At 47.4% G+C, this 19,335-nt stretch overlaps 1 long non-coding RNA gene across 1 annotated transcript; it reads right to left on the bottom strand.

Moving 5' to 3' along the window:
* Positions 1-8,473: 8,473 nt before the first annotated feature.
* Positions 8,474-11,938, bottom strand: LOC147982211 (uncharacterized). The gene is made up of 4 exons (XR_015600006.1): positions 11,519-11,938; positions 10,546-10,675; positions 9,202-9,341; positions 8,474-8,531 (listed from the first exon to the last, which is right to left on the bottom strand). It is a non-coding gene; the product is annotated as an uncharacterized LOC147982211 (long non-coding RNA).
* Between the last annotated feature and the right edge of the window lie 7,397 nt (positions 11,939-19,335).

Genomic DNA, 19,335 nt, shown 5'->3' with positions numbered 1-19,335 from the left:
GAGCACCGGGGTACATCACTTGCCCAATCTTTGTACTACACGTCGGCGCTGGCGTCTGCAGACGTTGTTTCCCCCTTGCAGGGTCCGTCGTGGTGCTCTCACTCCCTTTGTGTTGCTCCGAGTGAAAACTTGATCCACGGGATGAGATGATGGCGGCTATCAGTGGTCCTGCCCTTCTTGGAGGCACCGTTTTGGAGTCCCCGCTACGGCGTTGGCCGTCTCACCTCTCTTTGGTGGATCACTCATGCGGTGGTCCGTCGGCTAGAAGCGGTTCTTTTTTGCTCATTCGTAGTATGCTTGGTAGTCGTTGGGGTGGTTTGTCGGCACCTTTGTATCTTGCTTTGGATGTGTGTTGAGTGCGGTGGCGGTGTGTGTTTGTATCGGTCTTATCGGATGTAAGCAGTGATTGTTGCTTTATAATATATAGCGGGGGGGGGGGGGGGGGTTTCGTCATTAGGGTATTGTGTCATGGAGACATAGAGGGGTCTAGAAAGAAAGAGGTAGCGAGGGTGGGAAATAGAAGGGTAGGGATAGAGATGGAGGGTGATAGACAGAATGGGGAACGAGATAAGATATGCATTATATTTATAGGTGCAATCGGATTAAAACAAATTAAAAGGCCCGTGACAACGCACGGGCATTTTACTAGTACTTTATAATAATGCATACACTACTCCTGATCTTTCCGCCACTCTTTTCTTGTTAATGTTTGAATTTGTTGTGTGTTTAGCACGACATCTCGCTACTCCTCCCATACAAATGAAAGTATGCTAGAACAGGGCATGCACACACGGCAATTCAGGAGCAAATTCGTCGGGAAACCAGATCGAAGCAGGTACGGTTGACGTTGGGGTTGGACCGAGCCTCACCTGCTTGAACAACGGGGACGACGGCGGGCAGCTCCGGCGTCCTGCTGAAGGACGGGGACCTCGAGACGCGGGGCACCAAGCACGGATGCCCGAACCATAGGTCCCGGCGAGGGAGCCTCCGCGGGCGCAGGCGACGCCGTCACGGCCACCAGAGCTCTGGCGCGGCCGGGATAGGGTTTCGGGGGAGGCGACGAACAGACGGCGGAGTGCTCCAGGGAGGCGCTGACTCCAGTGAGGGGATGAGCAGAGTCAGTGGGCAGTCAAAGACTCCGAGACTGGAGGGAGCATAGAAGTGGCCGGCGGCGCCAACCCCGGTGGCGGCGCCGGCGGCGAGTGGGAAGGCCGAAGGCGTCGTCGGGGCTCGGGAAGGAGAGGAGGCAACGCACAGGGACGAAGTAAATGGGCCGGCCCATTTGCGCGACGAGAAATACACCGGACGAATAGTACCGTACCGGAAGTTTAATCAATATGTGATCAGTTTATTAGGCCGAATTCTGCCTAGTGCATCGCCAACACGGGGATCATGCACGGCTGTCAGCTGCGAAAGATGCCAAAGCGCACAAATAAAAGAGGCCGCTGAGCCCAACCCGTGAACCAGCATCGAAAAGTGCACACGGACGAAAAGATGGCCTCCGAGCCCATCCGTGACCCAGCACCGATAAGTGCGCACGGATCAAAACAAATGCAGTGAAAAGATCCCCTATGAGGGCATAGTCGTAAGAAAAAATAGCGCAATTGCATCCCCCGGGTTGGCACGTGCTATACATTAGCACTAGGCTTTTTGTTCAAATTCCTTTTTTTAAGGATGAGCTACCCTGTTTAAAAATTTAAAAATGCTTTTCTATCTATTTTTTTAGTTTTTCTATTTTCATAAATTCAAGAAAATGGTGGGGTTTTCAAAAATTCAAAAATGCTTTTCTATCTATTTTCTTTTAGTTTTTCTTTTTTCATAAAACCATGTGAAAGAAACTATGCATCCCAAAATTGAAGAACACGGCTGTGTATCATGCGAAAAAAATTGTTCTTCCCGCGTGAATAAAAAAATGTACTTCTCGAAAAATGAAAACGAACAGTTGTTCCACATGAAGCACAAGTTATGCTTCTCGGGAAGTGAAAAGCAGAGTTATGCTTATGTGGGGGTTTATATATTCGTGAATGGATACACTCTGGCGAGAAACCAGGGGGGTTGTCGCGTGTGGTTGGGAAACCGGTGTGAAACGTGACAGTAGTCATTAATTAGCGGTCTTCCTGGTGGATAAGTAGTTACGCCATTGGCACGGCGTAAGTGGTAACCATACGAATGGAGCACCATTGACTTGGATGTCCACGGGAGGAACATGTCGGATTGAAACTTCCCTTTCCCATGCTCCAAACCAACACCCACAGCCTCCAAATATGGAGGCTCGTGGGCTAGATATGGCATCAGCTCCAAAACTTATGTCAGACTAAGATGCATATGGCGACTCTGTTAGAGTGCCATTTTGGGACCAGATCACCATATTGGTGGTTATTATGACGACCGACTTGATACTGTGATCCTTTTGAGTTGCTTGAGGGAAGACCTAACCTCCACGGCTACCGTTCTCATGCAGGTCATAATCATCAATGATACGACCAAGCTGAAGACGAGAGAGGAAAGGGAAAGCACGCCAACTACGTGGAAGTAAAAGCACGATGAATGACCGCCATGGAGAGGTTGCCCCACCATAAGGGGGAACAAGGGGTCGGTTCAGGTCAACTGCATTTGAGGAGAAAAAATGGCATTGCATGTAGACCCAACTTGTTAGAGGACAAAATACTGGTTTGCCGAATAAGGTCATGTCCAGTGAGGATCTTCAAATAAATCTCAAATGTTCGAATCAGACGGTTCAGACTCTTTGAGCCGTTCAACATAGATCACCAAATTGATCAGGACATGTCCGAACATTTGAATTTTCTAGCGTGGCCCCAATTCGAGTGGAAATCAGGGGGAGTCTAGGCGTGAGCCACATTGGACTCTGACACATTGGACCCGCCCCAAAAGGCGTCTCCGGCTATAGCCCCTCCCCCACATACACACCATCTTCATCGGACGTCCACCTATCTACAGTCATGTCGGCACACCCCCGAAAAGCCTACCTCAGTTGCCCACCTTGAACCTTTTCCACTTCGCTCCTGCCCCATCTATTGAAAAGTCGACCAGTCACCCACCAAAAGCCTATCTTGGAGCCCATCTCCCAACCCCTCCGCCATCGTATGACCCCCCTGTTGGGGACGTAGCATAATTTAAAATTTTCTACGCATCACCATGATCAATCTATGGAGTCTTCTAGCAACGAGAGGAAAGGAGTGCATCTACATACCCTTGTAGATCGCGAGCGGAAGCATTCAAGAGAACAGGGTTGATGGAGTCGTACTCGTCGTGATCCAAATCACCGATGACCGAGCGCCGAACGGACGGCACCTCCGCGTTCAACACACGTACGGTTGGAAGACGTCTCCTCCTTCTTGATCCAGCAAGGGGGAAGGGGAGGTTGATGGAGATCCAGCAGCACGACGGCGTGGTGGTGGAAGCAGCGGGATCTCGGCAGGGCTTCGCCAAGCTCTAACGAGAGGGAAAGGTCTTACGGGGGGAAGAGGGAGGCGCCAGGGGCTTGGGTGCGCAGCCCTCCCTCCCCCCTCTTTATATAGGGGTCCAGGGGGGCGCCGGCCCATCTAGATCCCATCTAGATGGGGGGCGGCCAAGGGGGGTGGCTTGCCCCCCAAGTCAAGTGGGGCGCCCCCACCCCTAGGGTTTCCAACCCTAGGCGCAGGGGGAGGCCCAAGGGGGGCGCACCAGCCCATCAGGGGCTGGTTCCCCTCCCACTTCAGCCCATGGGGCCCTCCGGGATAGGTGGCCCCACCCGGTGGACCCCCGGGACCCTTCCGGTGGTCCCGGTACAATACCGGTGACCCCCGAAACTTTCCCGGTGGCCGAAACTGGACTTCCTATATACAATTCTTCACCTCCGGACCATTCCGGAACTCCTCGTGACGTCCGGGATCTCATCCGGGACTCCGAACAACTTTCGGGTTACCGCATACTAATATCTCAACAACCCTAGCATCGCCGAACCTTAAGTGTGTAGACCCTACGGGTTCGGGAGACACGCAGACATGACCGAGACGACTCTTCAGTCAATAACCAACAGCGGGATCTGGATACCCATGTTGGCTCCCACATGCTCCTCGATGATCTCATCGGATGAACCACGGTGTCGAGGATTCAATCAATCCCGTATATAATTCCCTTTGTCAATCGGTACGTTACTCGCCCGAGACTCGATCGTCGGTATCCCAATACCTCGTTCAATCTCGTTACCGGCAAGTCACTTTACTCATACCGTAATGCATTATCCCGTGATCAACCACTTGGTCACATTGAGCTCATTATGATGATGCATTACCGAGTGGGCCCAGAGATACCTCTCCGTCATACGGAGTGACAAATCCCAGTCTCGATTCGTGCCAACCCAACAGACACTTTCAGAGATACCCGTAGTGCACCTTTATAGTCACTCAGTTACGTTGTGACGTTTGGCACACCCAAAGCACTCCTACGGTATCCGGGAGTTGCACAATCTCATGGTCTAAGGAAATGATACTTGACATTCGGAAAAGCTCTAGCAAACAAACTACACGATCTTGTGCTATGCTTAGGATTGGGTCTTGTCCATCACATCATTCTCCTAATGATGTGATCCCGTTATCAATGACATCTAATGTCCATAGTCAGGAAACCGTGACTATCTTTTGATCAACGAGCTAGTCAACTAGAGGCTCACTAGGGACGTGTTGTGGTCTATGTATTCACACATGTATTACGATTTCCGGATAACACAATTATAGCATGAACAATAGGCAATTATCATGAACAAGGAAATATAATAATAACCATTTTATTATTGCCACTAGGGCATATTTCCAGCACCCCCCTAGTTCGCATCTACCATTGCCATGGTCCATGCCAAAATCACATGGTACAAGATGTTGACTCCGGAGCACTGCGCCAAAATCACAACGGAGGTCCACGTTGCAGAAGCCCGACGTCAGGCCCACATTAATGTTGGCCAACCTTCAAGATCTATGGAAGAGATGGAGGACAAGGAGGAAGGCAATCCCACGGCCATGGTGGGGTCGCGGGAGGAGGAGGCACCCGTGCCGAAGGAGGAGATGATGGTCGCTTATGTCGTGGGTGGCGCGGCGGACGACATCTTCACCATGCAACAGGTAGAGGAGCATTTCAATCGGACGCTTTTGTAGGAGCTCCACGCTACGGTGTCTCAACTGCAGGTGCAACACACGAATTATGTAGTCGTAGCGAAGCTCCTCGTGAACCCGGATGTCGTCGACAAGAACACGGTTGTGTTCATGTCCGTGTAGAGCACCCGTACTATTGACCACGAGCGCCGCCATCTCGCATCAACGACGCACTATGGGAATAACTTTTCGAGAAGCTTGAGGCTAAGGATGATGAGGCGCCGCATAAGCACGGCAATGCTGCGAAAAGAGGCATATGGCTCTGACTGCCAACGACAACGAGGCCGATGGCTCCTGTGCGGGGGTCATTGAACCTCGCCTCCGACCGGGAGGAGTGGATTAGTTTTTTTAGTTGTTTTCAGATATCTTTTCCATTAGGGAAAATCGATGTCTACCTTATTGGAGGGATAGGGTTGGATGGTCTTTCGTCCGGTCGGATGTCCGAACATGTCCATGGATATTCTGATGAGGTCAGTTTGGTGAGCTGCTTTGGAGGCGCACTAGGAATGAGATAGATACAAATCATCGAAATCCCTAGTATGGATGATGATTTTTTGACAAATCTAAGGTGGTGTTGCACCTCCGGCCCGTTGATGACATCATCCTCGTACAAGCAGACAGGCGGGGTAGGTAGGCTTGCTTGCTGGCACAAGCAAACGATCGGCCGGGCGAATGGATCGAAGGATTCAGACAAATGAAACCAAGCAGGCAAAGACTAGTCAGACACTTGCTTGGCACAACAAGCAGCGGATGGAATCGACAAATCTTTACCCTCGTTGTCATCTTCCTCCCGCCTCACCATCTCAAGCGACGAGCAGAATGCGAGTGCTGACCTTGCTGGCTTGCGTCCTAGGTATACAATTCCGGCTGCCATAGGCCAAGCCAATGTGAGTGACTTCATGCCACTGGTCCCAAGCTGGGGAGGGAGCTTGGCACCAACTGGACCAGTGGACCGATAGGTAACATTCATCTACGACAGTTCTGACCGAAGCCTTGTGGTCTCCATCTAGGCGCATAGCCATTCCAAAGCAAAAGTTGTCGTCTCCCTGTCACCGTGCAACCACCCATCCATCATCCATCCGCTGGGTGCCTACAGTACCTCTCCTCACCTTGACTTCAGCGGCCATGGCGGGGGCCGGACAACCTCGTGTCACCTCGGCTAGGTACTACTTCCTTTGTCCGGAAATATTTATCATGAAAATAAATAAAAGAGGATGTATCTAGATGTATTTTAGTTCTAAATATATCTCTTTTTATCCATTTTGATGACAAGTATTTTCGGATCAAGACGACCCCTTCGTCGACGCACCGTGTCTAGCACTGCACAACTTGTCAAACAAATGCAATCGATCAACACTCGAACCCCTGGCTGGCTCGCTCTATAAATACTCCACTGCTAAAGCCTGGCCAGCCAGGATGTACGACCATGGCGAGCAGGAGCAGCAGCATGGCGGCGGCGCGGGTCACCGCCGTGATGTGCCTGACGGCGAGCCGCGCGCAGGGGCAGTTGCAGGCACCACCTGCCCCAACGCCGAGGCCATCATCCGGTGCGCCGTCACAGCGGCCTTCGCGACCGACCCCAGCGTCGCCGCCGGGCTCATCCGGCCCCACTTCCACGACTGCTTCGTCGAGGTACGTGTCGCATAGGATCAGAAGCAGCTGCAGGCTGCGGAAAATGCCAATGGAGGCCGAGCTCCAGTGAGCTCGTTTTCAATTTTTATTTTTTTGAGCGCGAAAAATTCCAAATTTATTTTTTGAACACACATGCACATGTATACTATGTACATGCAAAATTTCACAGTATTATACGTTTACATTTGGCATACAGGAAAAAGACAAATACACATTTTTAATGGGCCTTTTATTTTAGTTATTGGGCCAGAAATTTGTTATTTTTGTACAGCCTACAAATCACAACATTTTTCGACGAAATTTAACACGTTCTTGCGGAATACATATAAGTTTTCATGCTATTTTTTTCAGATTTTTTTGGAACTTTTAAATATGCTTTTTGATTTTTTCAAAATACCGATTCATAACAATTCACCACCATTAGATTCATACCAATGTGTTGAGTGTACTTTCACATCATATAAATTTGTTATGAAATCTATTTATATTTGGTTATATAAAATTGGTAAAACTTTAAGAAGTTTAACTTCAGTTAACTCTAATATGCAGAGTAAATAAAAACAGGAGTAACATATACATCCAGATACTCAATAAATATAAGAGTGTTTAGATCACTAATGTAGTGATCTAAATGCTCTTATATTTCTTTACGAAGGGAGTAGGTAATAATACATTGGTTAGCTTTTACTCATGTTACAGCCTGCAGGTCAGAAATCGCACAAACTCATTACTGTTAGTGATATCAATGAGAAACTAATTAAGTTCATTTGGCATTTCTTCTGAGCTGATTGACGCCTTGCATCTGCTATAGTAGTTTGTGGTCAATTCAATCCTCGATTAAACCTTCCATTCAAGAGAATTGCCTACCAATGTCAGGTGGGCTTTCAATAGCAAACTTTACTTAGCCAGATCCTATTAAGAAAATAATGGAAGAATCGGTACAGAACACAAATAGGAGCATATAAACTTATACAGAGAAATCATGCAGCACCTCAAATCTCATAAACACTCCTCTGAAAAATACACTTGGTTTTCCCCCTATCCTTAAGCACAGTGAATACCCATATTTATGAATACGATTATATACTCGTGCGGGAACATGAATAGAAATTCAAAGAGCTAGAAACTCAGAGAGATTATCAATTCAATGTGCGAAGCCTAGGCCTAATAACTTTGCTTAATGCCAGAAGACAGAATGCATGATTAGACATACCATGAAGATAATCAGTGATTTAGCCTGTATTAAGAAGAAGCAATAGAAGAGCTCCAATCTTATCCATACAAAACATGAACTAATTATGTTGGCTAGCAACTAGATCAAGGCTTGCATGCTACCACTAGAGATGATGCAGACCACCCCTGCCGGTTCTTCTCTAACCCTTATGATGCAGTCTGGTCATGAAGCAGTCCTGGTAGACGGACATCTCTACAATGCACATTTTTCTTGATCAGCATTAAAGATTAGTCCGATTTATTTGCTTTAATTGAATTTGGACTGGAGAATGGAGCAGGGATTTAAGAATAATGAGTTACTTGCCTGGCAAATTCCAGACATATATGGAAGGTGAACCACGGTGCCATCAGTCTACTGCAGTTCACAACTGTATAGGGGAAGTGCCATCTGCCATAGTTCCTCCACTCCACAGCATCACCAACTATGGCGGCTGCCCGAGCTGATTCAAACTATTGTCAATGCACCTCCTCCTCCCCTTCATGTACATTACGGACTGCAGTGTGGTCGGGGCATGGAAGCTGAGGATATTGAAAGGATTTCAGCGTAGGGCAGGGGACCAAAATCAATAATAATATTACAGAAAAAAATACCATGCAGCTCAACAGATGACACCCACTTTAAAACATAAGACAACTGGAAATAGGATAACCGCAACACAAATTGATCATGTAGTTGCTGAAATTCCAATCAGATTACCTAGCTGAGATTTTAAAATGTGATCGGGTAAAGAAAACAGGAAACATATTTTATCTCTCTAGGATTCAGAGGAAACCAGAAGCTGAAAACAATACCAAGAATTCTTGCAAAAGAACCAAGCTGGGAATGAATACTTGCTCACATGCTCATAATTACAACGAAGGTTAACTTCATAGGAAGTCTATTTGACACAATGAAACCGAAATTATCACTGAGGCAGGGCACTCCACAAAGGTCACAATTTATGAAACCTTCCAAGCAGCAAAAAAAAACCTTATGGGCAACAAGGTCACAGAGTCGACTACCTTTTTTTTGGCAAGAGACAATACTACTACTTGATACAATAAATTTCTTGGGTACTCGTGTGAACAACAGACGAAAAGAATGTTTTCCTCTCATCTGGTTTCTGGTTTGTGGTTTGTCTAAACAAGTGGTTTCCAACTGCCTACTAAAAGCAATACCATTCCACAACAAAACAGGGCATAAAACAACCTCTTCCGATATTTTTCACTACGCTTCATATAGGTGCTCTAGATCATCTGCGCTCCACCATAGATCAAGCATGTCGGGTAGTTTTTCTTCTGCAAATGAATGCTTATTGATCAATGATCAAGAACGTAGATGATGGTTACCTAAAAAACACAAAAGATATAGTAAGTATAGCTAACTAATTAAAACAGATAAATGCATTAGCAGTTCCCCCAACCCATGCTTCAAACTATATTTTCCTCTGGAAAAGAAGATTTAGAACAGTCTACGCTGTAATAACATTACAGGTAAGGAAAAAGAAGTTCACGGTGTTACAACAAATATATATTTGTTCACTACTACAGAAACAGCATCAGCATCGGGTCTGAACTCCTATAGCCGGTTTTTCGAACCGATTACAAAGCCATCGGTTCCCATTGAAACTGATTTCGACATGGATATTTGCACAGCTATCAAGCAAAACAGCGTCGTATATAACTTCCATATTTGCACAGCTATCAACTGAAGCAACATCATATATCAACTCGTCATTTTTAAGCATCTTTGACCAACAGAAATAGTTCTTTGGGATAGTCCTAACCAGATCTCTGTAGCCAAATAATAAGAGCCTTAGTCATGTCAGAATTATCATAATCAGAGAACAAACATTATCCTTTTTGCTTACTAGTTTCATTATATATGTACAACACATGGATAAGCAACCTGGAAATGTTCATTGCATTTCATCATGATGGCAAAACAGGAGAACAGTTGCTTCATTTGCTATTCCATTCTAGCCGGTGCATGTAGAGTCAAATTCTAACTAATTGTATCATTATTTTAAGACCTGTAACCTCCTCTTACTGCACATAAAACAACAAGTTCAGATATATATATATATATATATATTAGAACACAAGGAATATGCATTGCTCACATAAGATTATATGAAAAAGAGAAAGTATTTGATAAGCATTGCTCATAGCAGAATGTAAAATTTATAAGATCTAAACAGATAGCCCTAGCATTGCACATTTAATCTTGTGTAATAGCATATCACAGATAGAACAGGAAACCTGGTAAACTCAGTTAGTAGCCCTTTTCGTTGCTTACTTGCACTACTTATTTTGAAAGCAAGCTGAAGAAATATGTGTAAACATCAACTAAATCAATTAGGAAACATGTGATTCATGGCGTATAACACAAACTGGTTCAGAAAATACTATTGGTCTAATGTCCACTAGGAAACACATGCAGCAAAGAAATGCAGAAACACATGTCATCTCGCAGAGAACTCAACCACAGAAATTTCCAGTCTTCTGTAAAGTACTTGTGCGATCAAATACAGAAAACGGAAGCTCAGTTTACCTACTTAAAATCAGTAGATATAGGAGGAAACTTTTCTACAAAGTAATCTTGCGAAATAAGCTCAAGCGGCCAATACTCCATCATGACCTGGATGGTTTTCCGAATCCAGAATTAAGGGATTCTAATGCATCTGAAATGGTAGAATATACAGCTGAATTAGTTCACTCTTACCCACGTCATTAACACATATTTGAAAGGAAGACTACAAAATCTAGACGAGAATGGAGAAACTACATAAATAAAGATATACCGAGTAGTTTCATTCTCTGACACGAGATCTGCAGGATAGTTTCAATGCTATGTTTGTCATGAGGTTTCTAACTATGATTGATAAACAAAAACAGAGGATGGGGACCCATGAGTTTTCCCTGAGTTGCGTAGAAAACTGGCCTTTAAGGATAATAATGGAGATAGTATCATTACATAATTGGTTTATATTCCCGTTTCTCCTCTCCAACTAGACAGCTTGGGCATAAACTGCGGAATTAACAAAAAAAAAAAAGATGTACTTTATACAGTTATGAAATCAGAACCTAATGAAATGACCAATTCACAGAGCTAGGGTGTTTACGAGAGCAAGTACAATATTAACAAAATTAATTCATCTCTAGTCTCTAGATTATAGTACTTTCGGCGTCACTAACACATTATTCAAAATTAAGAGCAATGCCTAGAAAGAGAGTACTAAACACAGGAGCATTAAAATTAACCAGGTATGCAATACTACCAGATTCTCCGCATAGTTCTACAGGAACCTGGTTGATCATGCGGGTTCGTTGTTTATGGCAGTGACTACGAACATCGACGTGACACTTGCACACTGAACAACCACATTCCCTACTCCTAAATCCTAATATCTCTCCGCCGTTCTTTTCTTGTTAATGTTCAAGTATATTTGTTGTGTGTTTAGCACGACATCCCGCTACTCATCTCTTACAAATGAGCAAAGAATGCTAGAACAGGGCATGCACACCTGATAATTCAGGAGCAAATTCGCCACAAAACGTCGGGAAAACCAGATCGAAGCATGCCTCACGACGGAGGACGGGGACCTCGAGACGCGGGGCACCAAGCACGGATGCCCGAACCCTAGGTCCCGGCGACGAGAGAGCCGCCGCGGGCGCACGCGACGCCGTCACGGCCACCAGAGCTCGGGCGCGGCTGGGATAGGATTTCGGGGGAGGCGGCGAACACATGGCGGAGGTCGTGTTTCAGGGAGGCGCCGAATCCAATGAGGGGATGAGCAGAGTCAGTGGACTCCGAGACTGGAGGGAGCATAGGAGTGGCCGGCGGCGCCAACCCCGGTGGCGGCGCCGGCGGCGAGTGAGAAGGCCGAAGGCGTCGTCGGGGCTCGGGAAGGAGAGGAGGCAACGCACAGGGACGAAGTAAATGGGCCGGCCCATTTGCGCGACGAGAAATACACCGGACGAATAGTACCGTACCGGAAGTTTAATCAATATGTGATCAGTTTATTAGGCCGAATTCTGCCTAGTGCATCGCCAACACGGGGATCATGCACGGCTGTCAGCTGCGAAAGATGCCAAAGCGCACAAATAAAAGAGGCCGCTGAGCCCAACCCGTGAACCAGCATCGAAAAGTGCACACGGACGAAAAGATGGCCTCCGAGCCCATCCGTGACCCAGCACCGATAAGTGCGCACGGATCAAAACAAATGCAGTGAAAAGATCCCCTATGAGGGCACAGTCGTAAGAAAAAATAGCGCAATTGCATCCCCCGGGTTGGCACGTGCTATACATTAGCACTGGGCTTTTTGTTCAAATTCCTTTTTTTAAGGACGAGCTACCCTGTTTAAAAATTCAAAAATGCTTTTCTATCTATTTTATTTTAGTTTTTCTATTTTCATAAATTCAAGAAAATGTTGGGGTTTTCAAAATGTTTTTGTTTTCAAGTTTTGTTCGGAGTTACAAAAAAATGTTCCTGTTTACAAAATTTGTTTGCAGATTCAAGAAAATAGGAATTTCAAAAAAATTCATGCTTCCAAATTTGCTTTGGAATTCCAAAAATTGTTCCCATTTTCAAAACTGTTCGATAATTCAAAAATAGTATTTTTAAAACAAATGTTCCCAAATTTCGAAAATAATTCAAAAATGTTCCGAATTTCTACTATGCGGTTTCAAAAAATGTATGGACTTTTTCTAAAAAATCCATGCTTTTTAAAGCCGGATTAAAAAAAACTAATCGCCATAGTAGCTATATGGGTCGGCTCAATCGGGGCTCTCCTTGTGCGGAAGGCCGACTACTGTTTGCACAAGGAGCATCATATAGGAGCTCCCAATAAATATGGCCTTGCTTCGCTTGAATGCCAATATTTTGGCTAATATTTGCTTGGTTGCCAAAACAGGGACTAACTAGTCCACGGATACCCCCTCGGGGGCTTCCTAGCAGACGCGCGCGAGCGCTTCAATCGCCACGTATCGCGTGTTGGGGGCATCACGGAAACCCAGTTTTTTTCCTGCACGGTTTTGCCAAGGATTTTTTTCCACTATTTTTTGGGGTTTCGGATTTCACTTAATTTTCCCTATGTTTTTCTAGGGAAAAATGATTTTTTTAGTTTTTCTAGTTTTAATTGCATGAAGCACACCATGTGAAAGAAACTATGCATCCCAAAATTGAAGAACACAGTTGTGTATCATGCGAAAAAAAATTGTTCTTCCCGCATGAATAGAAAAATGTGCTTCTCGAAAAATGAAAAAGAACAGTTGTTCCACGTGAAGCACAAGTTATGCTTCTCGGGAAGTGAAAAGCAGAGTTATGCTTCTGTGGGGGTTTATATATTCACGAATGGATACACTCCAGTGAGAAACAAGGGGGTTATCGCGTGTGGGTGGGAAACCTGTGTGAAACGTGATAGTAGTCATTAATTAGCGATCTTCCTGGTGGATAAGTAGTTACGCCATTGGCACGGCGGAAGTGGTAACGATACAAATGGAGCGCCATTGACTTGGATGTGCATGGGAGGAACATGTTGGATTGAAACTTCCCTTTCCCGTGCTCCAAACCAACACCCACAGCCTCCAAATATGGAGGCTCGTGGGCTAGATATGGCATCAGCTCCAAAACTTATGTCAGATTGAGATGCATATGGCGACTCTGTTAGAGTGCCATTTTGGGACCAGATCACCATATTGGTGGTTATTATGACGGCCAACTTGATACTGCGATCCTTTTGAGTTGCTTATTGAGGGAAGACCTAACCTCCATGGCTACCGTTCTCATGCAGGTCATAATCATCAATGATGCGACCAAGCTGAAGACGAGAGAGGAAAGGGAAAGCACGCCAACTACGTGGAAGTAAAAGCGCGATGAATGACCGCCATGGAGAGGTTGCCCCACCATAAGGGGGAACAAGGGGCCGGTTCAGGTCAACTGCATTTGAGGAGAAAAAATGGCATTGCACGTACACCCAACATGTTAGAGGACAAAATACTGGTTTGCCGAATAAGTTCATGTCCAGTGAGGATCTTCAAATAAGTCTCAAATGTTCGAATCAGACGGTTCAGACACTTTGAGCCGTTCAACACAGATCACCAAATTGATCAGGACATGTCCGAACATTTGAATTTTCTAGCCTGGCCCCAATTCGAGAGGAAATCAAGGGGAGTCCACGCGTGAGCCACGTCGGACTCTGACACATTGGACCCACCCCAAAAGGCGTCTCCGGCTATAGACACCCCCCTCATACACACCATCTTCATCGGACGTCCACCTATCTACAGTCATGTCGGCACGCCACCCGAAAAGCCTACATCAGTTGCCCACATTGAACCTTTGCCACTTCGCCTGCCCCATCTATTGAAAAGTCGACCAGTCACCCACCAAAAGCCTACCTTGGAGCCCATCTCCCCACCCCTCCGCCATCTTATGACCCCCCCCCCTTAGTTCGCATCTACCATTGCCATGGTCCATACCAAAATCACATGGTACAAGATGTTGACTCCGGAGCACTGCGCCAAAATCACATCGGAGGTCCACGTTGCAGAAGCCCGACGTTGGCCCCACATTGATGCTGCCAACCTTCGAGATCTATGGACGAGATGGAGGACGAGGAGGAAGACAATCCCATGGCCATGGTGGAGGTCGCAGGAGGAGGAGGCACCCGTGCCGAAGGAGGATATGATGGTCGCTTATATCGCGGGTGGCGCGGCGGACGACATCTTCACCATGCAACAGGTAGAGGAGCATTTCAATCGGACGCTCTTGTAGGAGCTCCACGCTACGGTGTCTCAACTGCAGGCGCAACACACGGATTATGCAGGCGTAGCGAAGCTCCTCGTGAACCCGGATGTCGTCAACAAGAACACGGTTGTGTTCATGTACGTGTAGAGCACCCGTATGATTGACCACGAGCGCCGCCAGCTCGCATCAAAGACGTGCTATGGGAGTAACTTTTCGAGAAGCTCGAGGCTAAGGATGATGAGGCGCCGCATAAGCACGACAACGCTGCGAAAAGAGGCATATGGCTATGACCGCCAACGACAACGAGGCCGATGGCTCCTGTGCGGGGGTCATCAACCTCGCCTCCGACCGGGAGGAGTAGATTAGTTTTTTAGTTGTTTTCAGAGATCTTTTCCATTAGGGAAAATCGATGTTTGCCTTATTGGAGGGATATGGTGTAACGCCCCGAGACCATTGCGCCAGGTGTCTTCCGGTGTTTCGTTGTTGTTGCCTTGTCATTTGCTTGCGTGTTGCATCTTGCCATGTCATCATGTGCATTGCATCATCATGTTTTCAAAACTTGCATTCGTCCGGGTTATCCCAGTTCTCCCCGTTGTCCTTTCTGAGCCCATACCACACTTGCCCGCGCCCGCGGCATGTCCGAAAAGTATTTTATAAGTGGCCGGAAAATGTTCTCGGAATGGGATGAGAGTTGGCGTGTGGTCTTGTTATAGTGTAGGTAGACCGCCTGCCAAGTTTCATCGCAATCGGAGTCCATTTGACGCCCCAACGGATAACTATAGCGGCAATATAGCCGGTCTAACGTCGGACGTTTTCGGTCTCCAGAAATAGTCGTCGGGCCTCCCTCTCTTCTCTTCTCTCAGCTCGAGACCGTCTACACAGCTCACTACCTACCACAAGGTCCAACCTAACCTCTCTCGTCAGCCCGCGGCCCTCCTCGCGCGCGTCCGAAAATTGTCCCGGACCCGACCCGAGCAGTCGTCACCGTCGTGTCCGGATCATCCCCAAACATCTACAAAACGTCTCCGTTTTCTCATTTGGGCTCCCTAGCTATATTATTCGCGATCGTCCGATTACAATCGAAGGGACCGGATAGTCCCTAATTTAACCCACATGCTATTTATACACAGATGAAACCCTAGAAACTAGAGATCTGTCCCATCCACCCCGTGTCCGTTGCCACCACTCTCTCCCTTGGTTTCAGCGCCAAACCAATCCCCAATCGGCAGCCTCGATCCAAATCCACCCGCACGCAACCAGCCACTGCGTCCTCCCGATCTGCCTCCTCCCGCAGAGGCACTCACCTCGACCCCGAGCGGATCAAGCCAGCAGTCCCCGCCGGCGATGGGCAGCACCGGACCAGCAGGACTGTGGCCTTCCTCTCCCTCCTCCCCTCTGTTTTTCCTCGTGCTCCCCGGCTCTCTCTCACGATCTCCCTGTCTCTCTGTATTTCATCTGCTGCAGGTCCCGAGCACCTTGTTCCCTCCTCCCATGCCGCGATCCAGGGTGGATCGGGAGCAGCACCACCCTGCGTCAACCGCCGGAGCAACGTCCGCCCCGACGAACCTCGACCTCCTCCGAAGCCATGGAGCCTCCTTGCCGTTCCCGACCTCAATTCCCTCTCGTCTCGCCATGGCGTCTCCGAGCCCAACCATGGACAGTGGCTGCCGGAGCTCGTCTTCCCCACCCGCGTGTGCCCGTCGTCGGCCAGAGTCGCAGGCCACCATGGACAGCCCCAGGAGCTCCCACGCAGCCGCCTGGATCTGGCGTCTCACCGGAGACCGCGTCCTCGCCCGTTTCCAGCCGCTGCCCTGCTCTGTCGAAGACGACGAGCACCCGGCCGAGCCAGCAGCGTCGTTGACCGCGTGCGTAGGCCACATCCCGCGCCAAGTCCCTCTGGCCGCGCCCGCAACCTGCCTCCGCACCGTCCCTGCGTTCCTGTCGACCCTCGCCGGAGTTGTGCCAAGTTCCACCTGCTCTTCTCGTCCTGCCAAATGCATCCCTCGTCGCCGGATCCGGGGACCCCGCGCCCGGATCCCTCCATCCCCAGCGAGCTCCGCCTCCCTCCATCGTCGGAGCTCTGCCGGATGCCTCGCCGTTGACCCTGCCATCTCCTTCGTTTGCCTAGGGCAGCGCCCAGTCTCTGCTTCATCCACGCGAGGGAGACGAGCGCAACGCTCCTGTTTCGTTGCCCGAGTCCGCCCGAGCCGGCCCGCTGCTAGTTTTCCCCTGCAGGCCTCCCTCTCCATCTAAACCCGGTCAGGCCCATGGTGAGCGCCCCAGCGCCCAGCAGTTTCGGCCCGTGCCTTGTTTTTTTGCCAGATTTGCAGAATAGTCCCTAGAGTTCATACATTTAATATCTCACAAACCGTGCATCGGATTAAAATAAGTTATATATGAAACTTGCTTAGAATTTTGTGTAGATTAATAATTTGCCACTTTCATCTATGTTTGAAATGTTTAAAATGTTGTTTGTTTAAATTTGCATAAATGCCATGTTAAAATGCTTTATTTCATAACTAAGTAACCGTAGCTCCAAACCTAACAAACTTTATATGTAAATGGGGTAGAAAAATGCCTAGTTTAACATGGTGGCATCACTTTGCATGTTTAACAACTCTAAAATTGTGTTTAGGGCAGAACAGTACCAAACCTTAAAACATGCACATGAGGAGTTTCCGGACTTGTTGTTTTGTTGTTCCGGCCACATTTAAACTTGCCTAGATAGATACTTTCATTATGCTTCACCTCTTGCCATGCTAACAAGATTTAATATTGTTGGGTACATAAACGAGAGAGAACTAAATAAGTTATGTGGTGTTCCGTCAATATGCACCCCGATGCATATTGAGCTCCACTTAAGTTGTAGTATTGTTTGTGCACTTTGCCATGCCATGCCTCATTAAACCGGACATGCATCATACTTGTTTGCGCATCGTGCCATGCCTATGTGGTGGTTGTTTACTATGTTGTTTGCTTTCTTTCCGGTGTACTTCTTCTTGGTAATCCGGTAACGTCGTGATTGTGAGGGCCCGTTTGACTACGTCCGTTTGTCTTCTTCATGGACTCGTTCTTCTTCCTTGCGGGATCTCAGGCAAGATGACCATACCCTCGAAATCACTTCTATGTTTGCTTGCTAGATGCTCGCTCTTTTGCTATGCCTATGTTGCGATACCTACCACTTGCTTATCATGCCTCCCATATTGTTGAACCAAGCCTCTAAACCACCTTGTCCTAGCAAACCGTTGTTTGGCTATGTTACCGCTTTGCTCAGCCCCTCTTATAGCGTTGTAAGTTGCACGTGAAGATTGAAGCTTGTTCCATGTTTGGAACATGGATATTCTTGTTGGGATATCACAATATCTCTTATTTAATTAATGCATCTATATACTTGGTAAAGGGTGGAAGGCTCGGCCTTATGCCTGGTGTTTTGTTCCACTCTTGCCGCCCTAGTTTCCGTCATATCGGTGTTATGTTCCCGGATTTTGCGTTCCTTACGCGGTTGGGTTATAATGGGAACCCCTTGACAGTTCGCCTTGAATAAAACTCCTCCAGCAAGGCCCAACATTGGTTTTACCATTTGCCACATAGCCTTTTCTTTCCCTTGAGTCGGCAGGCTCAAGGGTCATCTTATTTTAACCCCCCCGGGCCAGTGCTTCTCTAAGTGTTGGTCCAACTGAGCGATGTCTGAGGCTACCAGGGGCAACCCTGGGCTGGCTTACCCGACGTCTGGCTCATCCGTGTGCCCTGAGAACGAGATATGTGCAGCTCCTATCGGGATTTGTCGGCACATTTGGGTGGCTTTGCTGGTCTTGTTTTACCATTGTCGAAATTTCTTGTAACCGGGATTACGAGCCTGATCGGGTCTTCCCGCTAGAAGGAATATCCTTCGTTGACCGTGAGAGCTTGTAATGGGCTAAGTTGGGACACCCTGCAGGGTTATGAACTTTCAAAAGCCGTGCCCACGGTTATGGGTAGATGGGAATTTGTTAATGCCCGGTTGTAGAAAACCTGAAGCTTAACTTAATTAAAATGCATCAACCGCGTGTGTAACCGTGATGGTCTCTTTCCGGCGGTGTCCGGGAAGTGAACACGGTGTTGGAGTTATGCTTGACGTAGGTTGTTCTAGGATCACTTCTTGATCATAGTTTCTCGAACGTGCCTTGCCTTCTCTTCTCGCTCTCATTTACGTATGTTAGCCACCATATATGCTAGACGCTTGCTGCAGCTCCACCTCATACCTTTTACCCATCCTATAAGCTTAAATAGTCTTGATCGCGAGGGTGTGAGATTGCTGAGTCCCCGTGACTCACAGATACTTCCAAAACCAGTTTGCAGGTGCCGATGATGCCGTGCAGGTGACGCAACCAAGCTCAAGGAGGAGCTCGATGAAGATCTTGTCCTTTGTGTTGTTTCGGTCCAGTTGATCAGTAGTCGAGCCCAATTGGGGTCGATCGGGGATCTGTGTAGCATTTGGGGTAGTCTTCTTTTATTTTGGTTCCGTAGTCGGACCTTGAGTGTATCTGGATGATGTATTGATTTATTCTTGTAATTGTGTGAAGTGGCGAGTGTAAGCCAACTATGTATCCTTTT

Source organism: Triticum urartu, chromosome 3A, assembly GCF_056163025.1.
Source record: "Triticum urartu cultivar PI428250 chromosome 3A, HENAU_Tu73, whole genome shotgun sequence".
NCBI classification, from domain to species: Eukaryota; Viridiplantae; Streptophyta; class Magnoliopsida; order Poales; family Poaceae; genus Triticum; species Triticum urartu.
This window is presented reverse-complemented; position numbering and strand designations above follow the sequence as displayed.